The 15,000-nt window shown below is 26.5% G+C and overlaps 1 protein-coding gene across 1 annotated transcript in view; it reads left to right on the top strand.

Moving 5' to 3' along the window:
* The window catches only part of LOC124429753 (connectin), a 352,695-nt gene that overhangs the window by 279,085 nt on the left and 58,610 nt on the right, over window positions 1–15,000 (top strand). The gene's annotated exons all lie outside the window — the stretch shown is intronic.

The following is a 15,000-nucleotide window of genomic DNA, read 5'->3' as shown; positions in this document are numbered from 1 at the left end:
GAAATGAAAAGATAAATCGAACAAACAAATAAAAAAGACATTGATTGTAATATTGGCCATTTAAAATTTTGAATTGGCCATTTAAAATATTGTCTACTTTTCATTATTTTTTGATCTCTTCTTTTGCAAAAAATATAGAAAATTACTATAACGACGTGGTACGAGTGAGTTAATCGTAAGAAAAAAAAAAAAAAAAAAGAAAAAGAAAAAGAAAATATTATAAAAAAAACAAATAAATAAATAAATAAATAAATAAATAAATAAAAAAAAAATAATCAACGTTGCTAACAATTTTTTTAAGCTAACAAATTTTCCCTTTAAGCTACATTCACAATTAACTGTTATAGTAGACATACAATTTATTTTGCTATATATATTATATATATATTATATAATCTATATTATATATAGTATAAGTTATTATATATATTAACAATTTTATTAATCTTTAAATTGAAACACCATTGAAATTTTGTTACATAATTTATTTTATGATTGACGTATAAAACGATGATTTCATGAGAAACAAAGGAGAGAAAGAGAGAGAGAGAGAGAGAGAGAGAGAGAGAAAAAATTACTTACAATTTTTTAGAAGTACTATATTTTCAAATATTTTTTACAATCAATACACTATATATTACTATATATAATAAGATTTAGAATATAATGTATGAAATTGAAAAAGAAAAAAAAAAAAAAAGGAAAAAAAAAGAGAAAGAGACACAAAAGGAGGAAAAGAGAAAAAAGATAAAAAGGGAAGGAAGAAGAATAAAAAAAAAAAAAGAAAAGAAAAGAAAAAGAATAACTACCACCGTTTTCTCCTCCTACCACCATTCACACGGATACAACGTTTGCAAACAGAAAACGGCCGGGCGTCGTACATATATCGATTCGTAGCTAAACAATTTAAACATACTCGGAGGCATGTTACCCTCCCAACAATGAAATTATATAATGCATAAAGGAAAGAAGATGTGGCGATAGAAGAAGGGAAAAGAAGAGAGAAGGGAGCGATAAAAGGGGTGGTGAGCAGTAGCTCGGGTTGGTTGAGGAGGGAGAAGATCGTTCCCTTTAAATCCGACGCATCGCACGTTTTACATATTATACATACACACACACACACACACACACACACACATGTACATATATATATGTATATATTTACCACCATATCGTGTACATGCATACGCATACCACCATAAAACTACGTACATGGAATAACGGTTAAGTCGAAGCAACCAACCCCTATGAACGATTCGAAAAGCCTCTGGATTTAACAGAACAACAGAAAGATAAAGAGAGAGAGAGAGAGAGACAGAGAGAGACAGAGAGAAACAAAGAGAGAGAGAGAGAGAGAGAGAGAGAGAGAGAGAGACAGAGAGAGACCAAGAGAGAGAGAGAGAGAGAGAGAGAGAGAGAACGATCCAAGCTTCGAGGGTAATAATTCCATGATTATTTCATAAGCAAAGGGACAGAGGGGTGAATCAAAAAGAGAGAGAGAGAGATAGAGAGAGAGATAGATAGATAGATAGAGGAAAGGTGAGTACGGGTGTCGGTGCGTGAATTCACGTGTTCTGAATATGTATGCATAGAAATTTATAGTCCACTGAGAGAGAGTGAGAGAGAGAGAGGGGGGGGAGGGAGGGACGGAGGAGGGTGAGTAGTAGAGAGACGTAATTGCAGTGCCCAGGCCACGAGTAGTTTCAAGAGTTACAAGACCAGCCTACTACTAAGAGAACAGAAGGAGGAATAGAAGGAGGAGTAGTGATGGCGGTGGTGGTAGTGGATGGTGGTAGTGGAGAAAGGGTGGTTTATAATGGAAGCAAAACATCCCTTAGGCCGAGCTATGCCGAACCTTTAATTATATTTCGACTCCCCGTCACGAGGTTTGTTCCCTGAAACCGGTCCGCTAATAACGAGGCAAATGTTACTATTTATTCTCTCTCTCTCTCTCTCTCTCTCTCTCTCTCTCTCTTTTTGTTCTTTTCCTTCCTTTCTACTCTTCTCTACTTATACTACTTCAACTTGCGACTACGTTTTTTTCTTTTTTTCCCTTTTTTATTCCTTTCTTTTCTTTTCTTTTCTTTTTTAGTTGCTCAGTGTTAAGACACTTGGTGGTCGGTGGTAAAATGGTGAAAGGAGGGAGGAAGAGGGGCGTAGAGGGGAAACTTTTTGATTCCCCACAGAGAAACTATCGACTCCCTGTAGTTTTTCTTTTTCTTTCTTTCTTTTTTTTTTCCTTTTTCTCTTTTTCCTTTTCTTTCCTTTCATTTTTCGTTTTTTTTTTTTTTTTCTTTTTTTTTCTTCTTTTTTTTCCTTTCTCGGGACAAACAACAACTTTCTCACAATTCCTCATTTTTATATTATAAATAACGCCGTATTAGAATATTCTTAGTTGGTTGGGGTTGGCTTAGGTTCTTAGTTAGTCAGTTAGTTAGTTTGTTCGTTCGTTTGTTTGTTTGTTTATTTATTTGTTTGTTTGTTTGATTGTTTGTTTGTTTGATCGTGACTAAAGTGTATATAATGATCTGCTATTTTATTTTATTAATTTCTTACTCTTCGTTGGGTTCACGTTTCTATCTTCCTCCTCCTCCTCCTCCTCCTCCTCCTCCTCCTCCTCCTTCTCCTCCTCCTCCTCCTCCTCCTCCTCCTCCTCCTCCTCCTTCTCTCAGTCGTTTCTTTTTTCATTTATTGTTTTCTTTCTTTTTTTATTCATACATTATTGTCAACGTATCAACAATCATCTTAAATTATTATACTCATTTGTTTTACATTTTTTATGTTATTATCAATGTATCGTTAATTCTCTTAAATTATTATGTTAACGTATCGTTAAATTTTCTACGCTATTTATTTTCGTTTTTTTTTTCTTTTTTCTTTTTTTCTTTTCTTTTCTATTTTATTGTTAACATATCGTTAACCATCCCTTAAGCTATTTACTTCTTTTCCTATTCTGTATTATATTATTGTTAACATATCATTAATTCTATTAATATTATTTATTTCATCCTACTCATCACTCCCTCCCCCTCCTCCCATCCCCTCTCTCTCTCCTCTCTCCAATCATACTTTTAACCAATCACGAAATCTTTCGTATTTTATATTATTATTCGCATATACTTTGAACTGTCTCGTGAAATTTTTCCTTTTTTTTCTTTTTTTTTCTCTTTTTTCTTTTTCGTTTCTTTCCATTCTACATTAGCGTTACTATATCGCAAAGAATTAGCTTAAAATGTTATAAGTAGGAGGTTATGTGTATATCTCGTCTTTTGGCTAGCTACCAAAGTATTTCTGCTGGTTCAACGTTCTAGAAAGTAGTTAGCTATCGAATCGATAAAATGCAGTGGTAGAAGGAAGCAGAGATATTCTCATTTCTATATTACTCCGGTCGTTGCTTTAATCTATCTTAAATTTTCAAATAATAATAAAAAATTAAAAAGTTAAAGGATTATTTTATATAATCGTAGTTGTCTAATATATATATATATATATGTATATATTATATATATATATATATATATATATATATATATATGTGTACATATATATATATACATACATTTGTATATATTGGATAACTGAGACTATATGTTAAAATGATTTTTTTACTTCCTAATGTTTAGTTTTATTACAAAATTATATGTATATATTTTTATAGTTGGTAATATATATTTGATAACATATATATATAAAATTTAAAAAAAGAAAAAGAAAAATTTTTTATTTCCAATTAAATGCATACATTTTATTTCAATCTAATTAAAATTATTCGACAATTAAGACTATATGTTAAAATAATTTTTTTACTAATTTTTATTTTTTTTTAAATTATATATATATATATATATATTTTTTTTTTTGAATTAACAAAAAAATTATGATATTAACGTAATATTATTATAAATAAATAAATTTTGTTCATAAATTTATAAGATACATATATCCATAAGATAATACATTATATACATTATATACATTATATACATTATATACATATATATATATACGTACATTAATATATTTGTTTACGTAAGTTTAGATTTTAGAATTGTGCAAAAGTTCCATCTGTAAATGCAGCTCGAAAGAGCGGAACGATGAGAAAGGTCTTGAAAGGTCCGATATTATCCTTCTCTCTCTCTCTCTCTCTCTCTCTCTCTTTCTCTCTTTCATTTGAACGAATTCCACAAATCTAGCGACGGAGAATTTATCGAGCGAAGGAAACTTTCGTCGTTCTACGTTAAATAAAAAGCTTCGAAGATACGAAAATTTTCTCACGATACGTATTTCTGTATTTTTACTTTCTCTTTCTCTCTCTCTCTCTATCTCTCTCTCTCTCTCTCTCTCTCTCTCTTTTTCCTATATATATATATATATATATATATATATAGATCTCTTCATAAAATCGCTTCATAATGTTTGATTAAAAAATTCGATCTCATAAATAAATAAATAATTAATTAATATTTATAATAAAATATTAATACGTGATTATTAATTATTTAAAGACATTTAATTATTTACATTAATCGAAATATTACACGTACTTAACGGATATTTATTTAAATGTCTTTTTTTCGATTGATTAAAAAATAAAAAGAAGAAAGAGAAAGAGAAAAAGAAAGAGCAAAAAATGAAAAAAAAAAAAAAAAAAAAAACAAGGAAACTTTCCACTTCCTTTTAAATAAATCCCTATCAGAGGATTGTTAATTTTTCTTCAACATTGTATATTTCTCCTTAAATTTGATGAAAATCATGCGATCATTCTAACGGTTCGATTATCTCCATTATTTTTCTTTTTCCTTTATTTACGCGTTTTATTTATTTCCGTTTATTCTCGTTTATCTTTGTTTGTTTGTTTGTTTGTTTTTTCTTTTTTTCTTCTTCTTCTATTTATTTATTTAAATAAAATAAAAAAAAAAAAAAATACGTACAACGTTACAATGTTATGGAACGATCAACAAAACAAAGATACGAAAACAAGTTATAACAATTTTTATATGTTTTATATTTCTTTTAAAATCATAACCTACCCAGAGATATTTCCTTCTAACAAATCAGTTTGTTTGCTTTCGCGTGTATACGCGAATTGACTTGGTTTAATTGAATTATCTTTGTGTATTATTCAAGTACCGTACCACGGTGGTTTTTTTTAAACCGACAAAATAACGAGCGTTAAATACGTGACCGTTGCAACGAAAAGAAAAAAAAAAGAAAAAACAAGAAAAAGCTAAACAAAAAAAAAAAACGAAAACAAAAAAAAAAAAAAAGAAAAAAGAAAACAAATGGAGAAAGGAGAAAAAAATCCAAGTTCTTTTGAAAGTAAAACAGAAATGAACGAAGAAGAGAAAAAGGAAAAAAAAAAAAAACACAAAAAAAAAAGAAAGAAAAAAAGAAAAAAAGAAATAATAAATAGACATTGGTCGTAATATCGGTCATTAAAATTGCCGTCATTATTTTTTTTTTTTTTTTTTTTTTTACCGTTTACAGTAATATACAGTAAAGTTATTATAATGATACGTTACGAACGTGTGTTTAATCGTAGAGAGAAAAAAATGAAGAAGTAAAAGATAAAGAGAATAGATCGATAAGAAAATATTAAAAGATATAAGAAAATGAATAAAATTGACGTTTCCAATAGTTTCCCATTAAATTACATTCACAATTAACTATTTAAGTAGACAGCACACATTTCGTTTTGCTTATGTATACATACACACTCACACTCACACTTACACTCACACTCATACACACACACACACACACACACACACACACATATATATATATATATAAACAATTAATCATGTCTTCAAATTGGAACACTATTCAAATTCAATTATTATTAATGCTACGATATTTCGACGTTCGTTATATCGTTGCCATTAATTGATAACGATGATAAAATCGATTTATTATTTTCATCAAAATTCATTACGACTTTGACAAATTTTATGAGCTCCATTTTTAACAACGAAAACTCTCTTCGATTATATACTTAACCCATTATGGGCCCCCGTGTAACTTTCAGGTCACATTTTAATTTATCGAGATTTTACCAAATAATTATAGTTTTTTTTTTTCATGAGAAAAAAAAAAGAAAATTCGGTCCATAGAGGGTTAAAGAAGTTCTTATCATAAATTCTCCACGTAAATTTTGACTTTATACCTATCAATTCATCTCTCTCTCTCTCTCTCTCTCTCTCTCCCACTCCTTTACACTCTCTTTCTATCTCTCTTTAGAGATCTATATTTATATATGTATGTATATACATATATATATATATATATATATATATATAGACATAAATATAGATATATATTTTTATCTGAATACTTTGCTTCGTTTTTCAATAAGCTCTAAAGAATTTTTCATTTTCTCGTTGACTAAGGAAACAGGCCAAAGCGGTTAGAAACTTTTTAAACCCCCGGCCTATTCCCCAATCCTTTTCACCTCCTACCCTCTTATCCCCCGATTCCAACCACCACATTGTACCTTTTTAAAGTTTTTTTTTTTTCCTTTTTTTTACTTTTAACCTAGCGTTTATTAGTTTTGAACGATCGTATAAACGTCCTGACATTTTAATACCCAAGCCTATCACCGAAAGAATCTTCATGTTTTCTAAAGTTCATCTCTCTCTCTCTCTCTCTCTCTCTCTCTCTCTCTCTCGCTCTCGCTCTCTCTCTCGCTCTCTCTTTTTATAATACGTTGTATATATTTCATATATATAACAAAAAAAAATTATCTAACAAACGTAAATAAAGATTTTTTTTTTTTCTTTTAAATGTACTATCTGTTATAGTACGTATTTTAGTATAGTACGTGCATTGTTATATACATATATGTATATATGTATATATATATATATATATATATATATATATATATATATATATATATATATATATATTTATGAAAGCTATAAGGGTTTGTTATAAAAAATAAATATTTCAAATATGATGCGGCACATGGTAAATGTGATTAAAAAAGTCAAGAAACTTTAATAAATTACTACTATGTTAATAACAATGTGTATATATATATATTCTTTTTAATTTATTTCAAAACACTCGACTCTGTTTATTTTTACTTATATTTACAACCGTGTCGTACGAGTCCGAGAATTTGTACAAATATGAATTATTCGAATATTCGGAATACACGTATTTACGAAAGATGTAGAACTTAATTATAAAATAATATATATGTTTACATAAATTTCAAGTCTCTTTACAGTTTTTCTGTCTGATAAAAATCATGGTTGGAAAAGAAAAAAAAAGAAAAATAAATTCGTCATACGTTGTTATAACGTTAACGTTATTAAAGAAATAACGCGTTGATAATATCTATCTTTCTTTTGTTTTTTATTAATCGCAAAAAAATCATTAAATTATAACCCTCTATGGGCCCGTGTAACTTTCAGGTCACATTTTAATTTATCGAGATTTTATCAAATAATTATAGCTTTTTTTTTTTTCATGAGATTGCGCATAAATCTTAATTCTATAACGTTGTCAAGACAACCAATATAATATTTATGACCGTTGCTAGGCTCATTAATCTGAAATAAAAGAAAAAAAAAAAAATAAATAAAAAGAATAAAAAAGAAAAAAAAATAATAAAAAAAAAATAAAAAATTTTTTTTCTCATTTGCATATATAGGTTTATAATTGCTGATTTTTCGTTCCCCCAATTTTTTTTTGGATTTAAAACAAAAATTCGGCTCATAGTGGGTTAAAAAGAAATCATATCGATAAGATTTTATATTTAAAATTAAAATTGCAACAAAAATTAACAGAACCTCTAATTGCAATATATATATATATATATATATATATATATATATATATATATATATATATATATAAATCGTATAACAAATATACTCCAATTCAAAAAAATAAATTCTTTCGAACGAATTAAAAACCAATTGACGAAAAATTCCAAATATTATTGATATTTTATAAATATTTCCGTTTGATAAGTGAGAACAGAAAGAACGTTAAATGATGCACTTCGTCCGTAAGGAAAAAAAATGAAGTAAAAGAAAAAGTGGTGGGAGAAATATGATACGAAGAGGGTGAGAATGAGCATGAGAGAGAGAGAGAGAGATAGGACTCCATCGAAAATTTTCCATCAATTTGATTAGGATCTTCGTAATGAATATTCCAAGCATCGTATGAGAGAGAGAGAGAGAGAGAGAGAGAGAGAGAGAGAGAGAGAGAGCAGAGTAAACTTTGCCGCATATCGACGAAAGCTGCTCCCAAAGCACTCTCGCTTTTCAAAGTATTAAGTTTATCGAGATGATTCATGCTGACGATACCTTCTCTCTCTCTCTCTCTCTCTCTCTTACTTACTCATTCACTCACATACTCTTTTTTCTGTTCTCTCTCTCTCTCCCTCTCTCTCTCTCTCTCTCTTTCTCTTTCATTCATTTTCTCTTTCTCATTCTCTCTCTCTCTCTCTGTCTCTCTCTTTCTCTTTCATTCAGTTTCTCTTTCTCTCTCTCTCTCTCTCTCTCTCTCTCTCTCTCTCTTTGTGTGTGTGTGTGTGTGTGTATGTCATTGGTACACACGAACTACGAACTCAACCATCTCCTGCCCCTCTTTCTCTTAATCCATTAAAAGCACTTTATCAAATTGACAAATATATGAAATATCATACTTATGTTTGAATCCAGGTCAGCCCCTATCTTTTTCTTCGGCCTGCCGTTCATTTGTCCATATTCGCTTCATTTACTCATTCTTCCATTTAACACGGAACATTTTCGAATTTTTATTCCTTCTCTCTCTCTTTCTCTCTCTCTCTCTTTCTCTTTCTTTCTTTTTCTCTTTCTCTGTGTCTCTCTCTTTTTCTCTTTCTTTCTTTTTCTCTTTCTCTGTCTCTCTCTCTTTTTATCTTCCTTTCTTTTTCTCTTTCTCTCTCATTATTTTTCGTCTCGTTTTATCTCCCCTTCCCTTTTTTCTCTTTCCTTTTTTTCCCTTTTCCCTTTTTTTTTTTTTTCTTCCTCCTTCTCCTCTTTATCAACAGGATACGTTGCTTTTCCCACGAAGCTAATTTTTCTATTATCAGATAAGAGTCGATCCTATGAAATAATTTATTTTCATTTCGATAAAAAACTTTTTTGATAGAATTTGAAAAGTTACAATTGATTTGCTAATGATGATAATGTAATAATAAGCGTAAATAATAATAATAATAATAATAAGAAGAAGAAGAAGAAGAATAATCATCATCATCATGAAAAGTTACAATGATTTCTATGGACTTATTAGAATTACGATAATATTTAATGATAATGATAACAATGATAACTGTGATAATAAATTATAATTATTATATATAATTATAATGATATATAATGTACCAAACAAAGAAATATATATATATATATATTTCTTAAATATAAATATATATATATATATATAATGATATATTATTATAATTAATATAATTATTGTATGTATATAATATGATGATAAAGTATATATATCTGTGCAACAATAATAATAATAATATAATAATAGTGGAAATAATAATAATAATAACCATATATTAATAATAATAATAATAATAATAATAATAATAATATAATAATAATATAATAATAGTGGAAATAATAATAATAATAACTATATATTAATAATAATAATAATAATAATAATAATAATAATAATAATCATAATAATAATAACGATAAATTAATAACAATAATGATTCAAGTAACAATAATCATAGTTATAATAACAACATAATGCCTAATGCATATTACACATTCACCCATTTACGTATTATACAATACGTAATAATCAGGTATAGAAAGCTATTGTTCCGAATACGTGTACTATATACTACGGAAATTTCTAACATTACCTAACGTGACTGACAGAAATAGAAGACCATGATCTCGATAATTCACATTAAAATGATTAGAATAATATAAATAGTGATAACAATATCTATTTAATATAATATCTATTTAATATGTACTATCTAATGATTATAATAATGACAACAAAATTATTATTATATATATATATATATATATATATATATATATATATATATGTGTGTGTGTTTGTTGTGTGTTACAAGAATATTGTAAATAATAATAATAATAAAATAATTAAAATAGTAATAATATGACGAAGACGATCATAATTATTATAACATAGATAATAGTAATGGTAGTATACGTGTGATAAGAGGTAGAACTTCCTTATCTTAATTCCGCTCTCATCTCCATTTTGTGTTTATCTTACTTAATGAGTTAGTTAAATATATATATATATATATATATATATAATATAATAAAATTTAATATTATATATTAAAATTATTAATTGTATATAAATTATATATATATATATTGAATAATAAATTATAAGAAAATTAATTACATTAAAATTAAAAACAAATATTAAATAATGAACTATAAAAAAGAAAATTAATTATATTAAAACTAAAAAATAATTTTTAAATAATAAATTATAAAAAGGAAAATATAATTATATTAATATTGAGAAAGAAGAATATTAAAATAATAAATTATAAAAAAAAAAATTGATTATATGAAAAATTAAAAATATAAATCTTAAAATAATGAATTATAAAAGTAAAATTAATTGTATTAAAACTACAAAACGAATATTAAATAATAAATTATAAGAAAATTAATTATATTAAAACTAAAAAATAATTTTTAAATAATAAATTATAAAAAGGAAAATATAATTATATTAATATTGAGAAAGAAGAATATTAAAATAATAAATTATAAAAAAAAAAATTGATTATATTAAAAATTAAAAATATAAATCTTAAAATAATGAATTATAAGAGTAAAATTAATTGTATTAAAACTACAAAACGAATATTAAATAATAAATTATTAATTATTAATTAATTATTAATTAAAAGAAAATTAATATATTTTAATCTTCATGCGAAAGAAACGAATGAATTTACGTGATAGAAAATGACGTTGACATCCGTAAAGTGTTTCGATGATATGAATCTTAAAAAAAAAAAAGAAAAAAAAAAAAAGAAGAAGAAGAAAAGAACGATTAAAAAATAAAAGGATGAAAAAAAATTTCATCATAGCAATAATATTTTATTCTCCGAACGGAACAATTTTTTTTGTACTCCGACATAATATTTCTTCGTAGAATCAAAATTAACGAGTATATTTCAATTTCTCAAATCGTTCTAAGCACCCTACACACACACACACACACACACACACACACACACACACATATATATATATATATATAAAACTGTAAAACTAGTTTCCGAGTTGAGTTGAGAATTCTAAGGCATGCGAGACAAACACATAAATTATCGGTAAAACGTGTGGCATGCGTCGGTAGGTAAAACCTTTGTAGTTTTGTCATCGATCATTTTCACCGTCGAAAACGGGGCTCTTTTCGAGTCGCGTTAGTAGTAGTCGTCCCGTTGGTAGAGTCCCCTTCGTCGTTCTAGTTTCCCTCCTCTGTAGCTACGTCTTCTAACGCGTTTCGTTCTAAAGCTTTTGGAAAAGTTCACACTTTAACGAAACTCACTGCGGTGGGAGACGTTTTGTCAGTGTCGACACGTCGAAGCGAGTAAATGCTCGTCGCATCCTGTCAACTGTCCGGATAATAGATATACGTGTATAAATATGTGTATATGTGTGTGTGTGTGTGTGTCTGTCTCTCTATGTGTATGTATGTGTGTGTATGTGTGTGTGTGTAACTGTGTGTAAGTATGTAAGTACATGTATTCGTGTTTTTTGCTCTGTATGTATTCGTGTGTAAGTATCTGAAGGTTTCAGTGGATATATTCTCTCGAGAAAATGTTATCCAACGTTGGAAGAGAATGTTAAAGTGAAAAAGATTAAAGTAAAAGTTGAAATTAGATCGTTTATTAAATTAATTTATACTTCGATTCTTCTCATTCATTTGGCCCTTTTTATTTTCTCTTTTTTCTTTTTTGTTTTGTTTTGTTTCATTTTCAAAGGATTTTCCTTTAGATTAGACAAATTATGATGCTTGTGATCAATCGTTAATGTTATGTTAATCGGAAACATTGATTTGTTCGTTTGTTTGTTTATTTATTTATTTATTTTCCTTTCTTATTCTTTTTTCTTTTTTTTTGTTTTTTTTTGGGGGGGGGAAGTTAAATTATAACAAAAAATTTTTTTAAAGAAAATAATATAAAGATATCAATGTGAATTTGATTTATGGGAAGTATATATATATATATTTTTTTTTCTTTTATTCATGTTGTATCGTTTATCTCTTATAAAAAAATTTGTGAACGCGAAAGAGAGATAATACGAAGTCCACGATTCGTTAGAATCAAATATTTCTAATTATGATCGTGTAAAATTGAAATATTAGATTTATAATATAATAATGATATTTTTCGACGATATTTCGACTTTTCGCGAGGAAACTTTTTTCCCTTTTTTTTTCTTCTTATTTATTTATTTATTTATTTATTTATTTATTTATTTATTTATTTATTATTATTATTTTGTTTTTTTCTTTTTTTTTTTCTTTATATAATCACGACATAGAAATATGTATATTACGATGAAAATAATGCAAATGTGAATCATGGACGATTATATATGGCTATTAATATCTTTGTAACGTATCGATATATTTTTCAAGCTCGTGTAAAATATGAACGCATGTAAAAAAAAAAAGAAAAATAAAGAAAAATAGCGTTTATTGTATATATATATATATATATATATATATATATATATATATATATAATAAAATTTTTATTAACATATACAAATAATAATTTATTTATTAATAAATATATTATATAATTTAAATATATACATTAATTAACTATTTATACATTATATTTATATTATTATTAAATTCTTATTTTTAAATATTTCTTTTCTTTTTTTTTTAAATTCAAAAAATATTTTCTATTTAAATAATTTCTCTTACTTTTAAATTCCTCTTAATATTAATTAAATAAGATTATAAAATAATTAAATATTTTGAAATTTTTAATTTTTATATAAATATTAATTATTTATAAGTTACAATTTATAAAGTAACTACCCAAATCACATTCTTAGTTATAATAAGAATAATTATAAAAATTTATTTATATATTATAATATATGACATATCTTACAATTATTTATTTTATTATAATAATAATTATTTTTACTTTATTTTAAATTCTTAAATAATATATTCGATTATGTAATATAATATGTGACATATCTTAAATTATTTATTTATTAGGAGAATAATTACTTTATTTAAATATCTTTCAAATTACAATGTTATAATAATAAAAACGCGTGTACTGTGATATAAACTAAAATACAATGCATTGAAAATATTTATCAAAAAAAAAAAAAAAAAAAAAATAAAAAAATACAAAACATAAAAAGTACGTCGTCGAAAAATATGGAGGGGAAAAAAAGAACGAAAGAAAGAACGAAAGAAAGAAAGCAAGGAAGCAGAAGAAATTCATTGATCCATAAAAACTGACCTACAACAATAAGCTCCAAGAAAAATAAGTCAAGTAGGTCAGATTAGACGGGGAGGTATTGTACCTGTCTAGACAATTCTTTATCTTCGCATTCCGTTCTCGAACGCGACAAAACGTAAGGTCGTAAGATATAATCCCTTGACGGTGAATAAAGAGGACAGGCTAGCAATAGAGAGACAACAAGAGAGATAGAGATAAAGATACAAATAGAGAAATAGAGAGAGGATGAGAGGAGGGAGTAGGCTGGACGGATTACCCCCACCACTCTCTATCTTACTACGCGACTCGCCAACGTAAATGCTTTTCAAAGAGATTTATGTTTCTCGACTCGCTACCTTCATTCACGTAAACACGGTCGGTAAGGAAGAGAACATTCATCTTTCCAAGGCGTCTTCTAATCCCTTGTTCCTCTTCTTCAAAAACGTCACTCGTTCTCTCTCTTTCTCTCAAAGCATTAAATTCTGGTTGTTTTAAGAATTGTCGTATTTTAATTCCTTTATATGTAGATATATATATATATATATATATATATATATATATATATTTTTGCAATCCAACGAATCAATCTTATTGTAAACATTTATTATGTTCAATTTCAACAGTTTTTTTTTTTTTTAATATGATCATGAACTTGAAAATTTAAAAACCTAGGAATGGCCGTAAACGTGAAAAAATAAATGTATGAATATAATGAAAACATAAACATGATAAACTTGTGAACATGTGAGTATGAATATGAACGTGAATATGAAAAAATTAAAGTATGAACATGAAAATACGAACATAAAGACATAAACATGATAACTCTTTGAGCATGAGCATGAACATTAACATGATAATATCATAATATGATAACATGAACATTAACATGAAAGAATGAAAGTATGAACTAGAAAACATAAACATGATAACATTGTGAACATGACCATGAACATTAACATGATAACATGAACATGAAAAAATGAAAGTATGAATATAAAAATACGAACATAAAGACATAAACATGATAACCTTTTGAACATGAGCATGAACATTAACATGATAATATCATAATATGATAACATGAACATTAACATGAAAGAATGAAAGTATGAACTAGAAAACATAAACATGATAACATTGTGAACATGACCATGAACATTAACATGATAACATGAACATGAAAAAATGAAAGTATGAATATAAAAATACGAACATAAAGACATAAACATGATAACTCTTTGAGCATGAGCATGAACATTAACATGATAATATCATAATATGATAACATGAACATTAACATGAAAGAATGAAAGTATGAACTAGAAAACATAAACATGATAACATTGTGAACATGACCATGAACATTAACATGATAACATGAACATGAAAAAATGAAAGTATGAATATAAAAATACGAACATAAAGACATAAACATGATAACTCTTTGAGCATGAGCATGAACATTAACATGATAATATCATAATATGATAACATGAACATTAACA

Source organism: Vespa crabro, chromosome 16, assembly GCF_910589235.1.
Source record: "Vespa crabro chromosome 16, iyVesCrab1.2, whole genome shotgun sequence".
NCBI classification, from domain to species: Eukaryota; Metazoa; Arthropoda; class Insecta; order Hymenoptera; family Vespidae; genus Vespa; species Vespa crabro.
The sequence above is the reverse complement of the archived record's forward strand: the minus strand, read 5'-3'. Positions and strand labels throughout refer to the sequence as shown.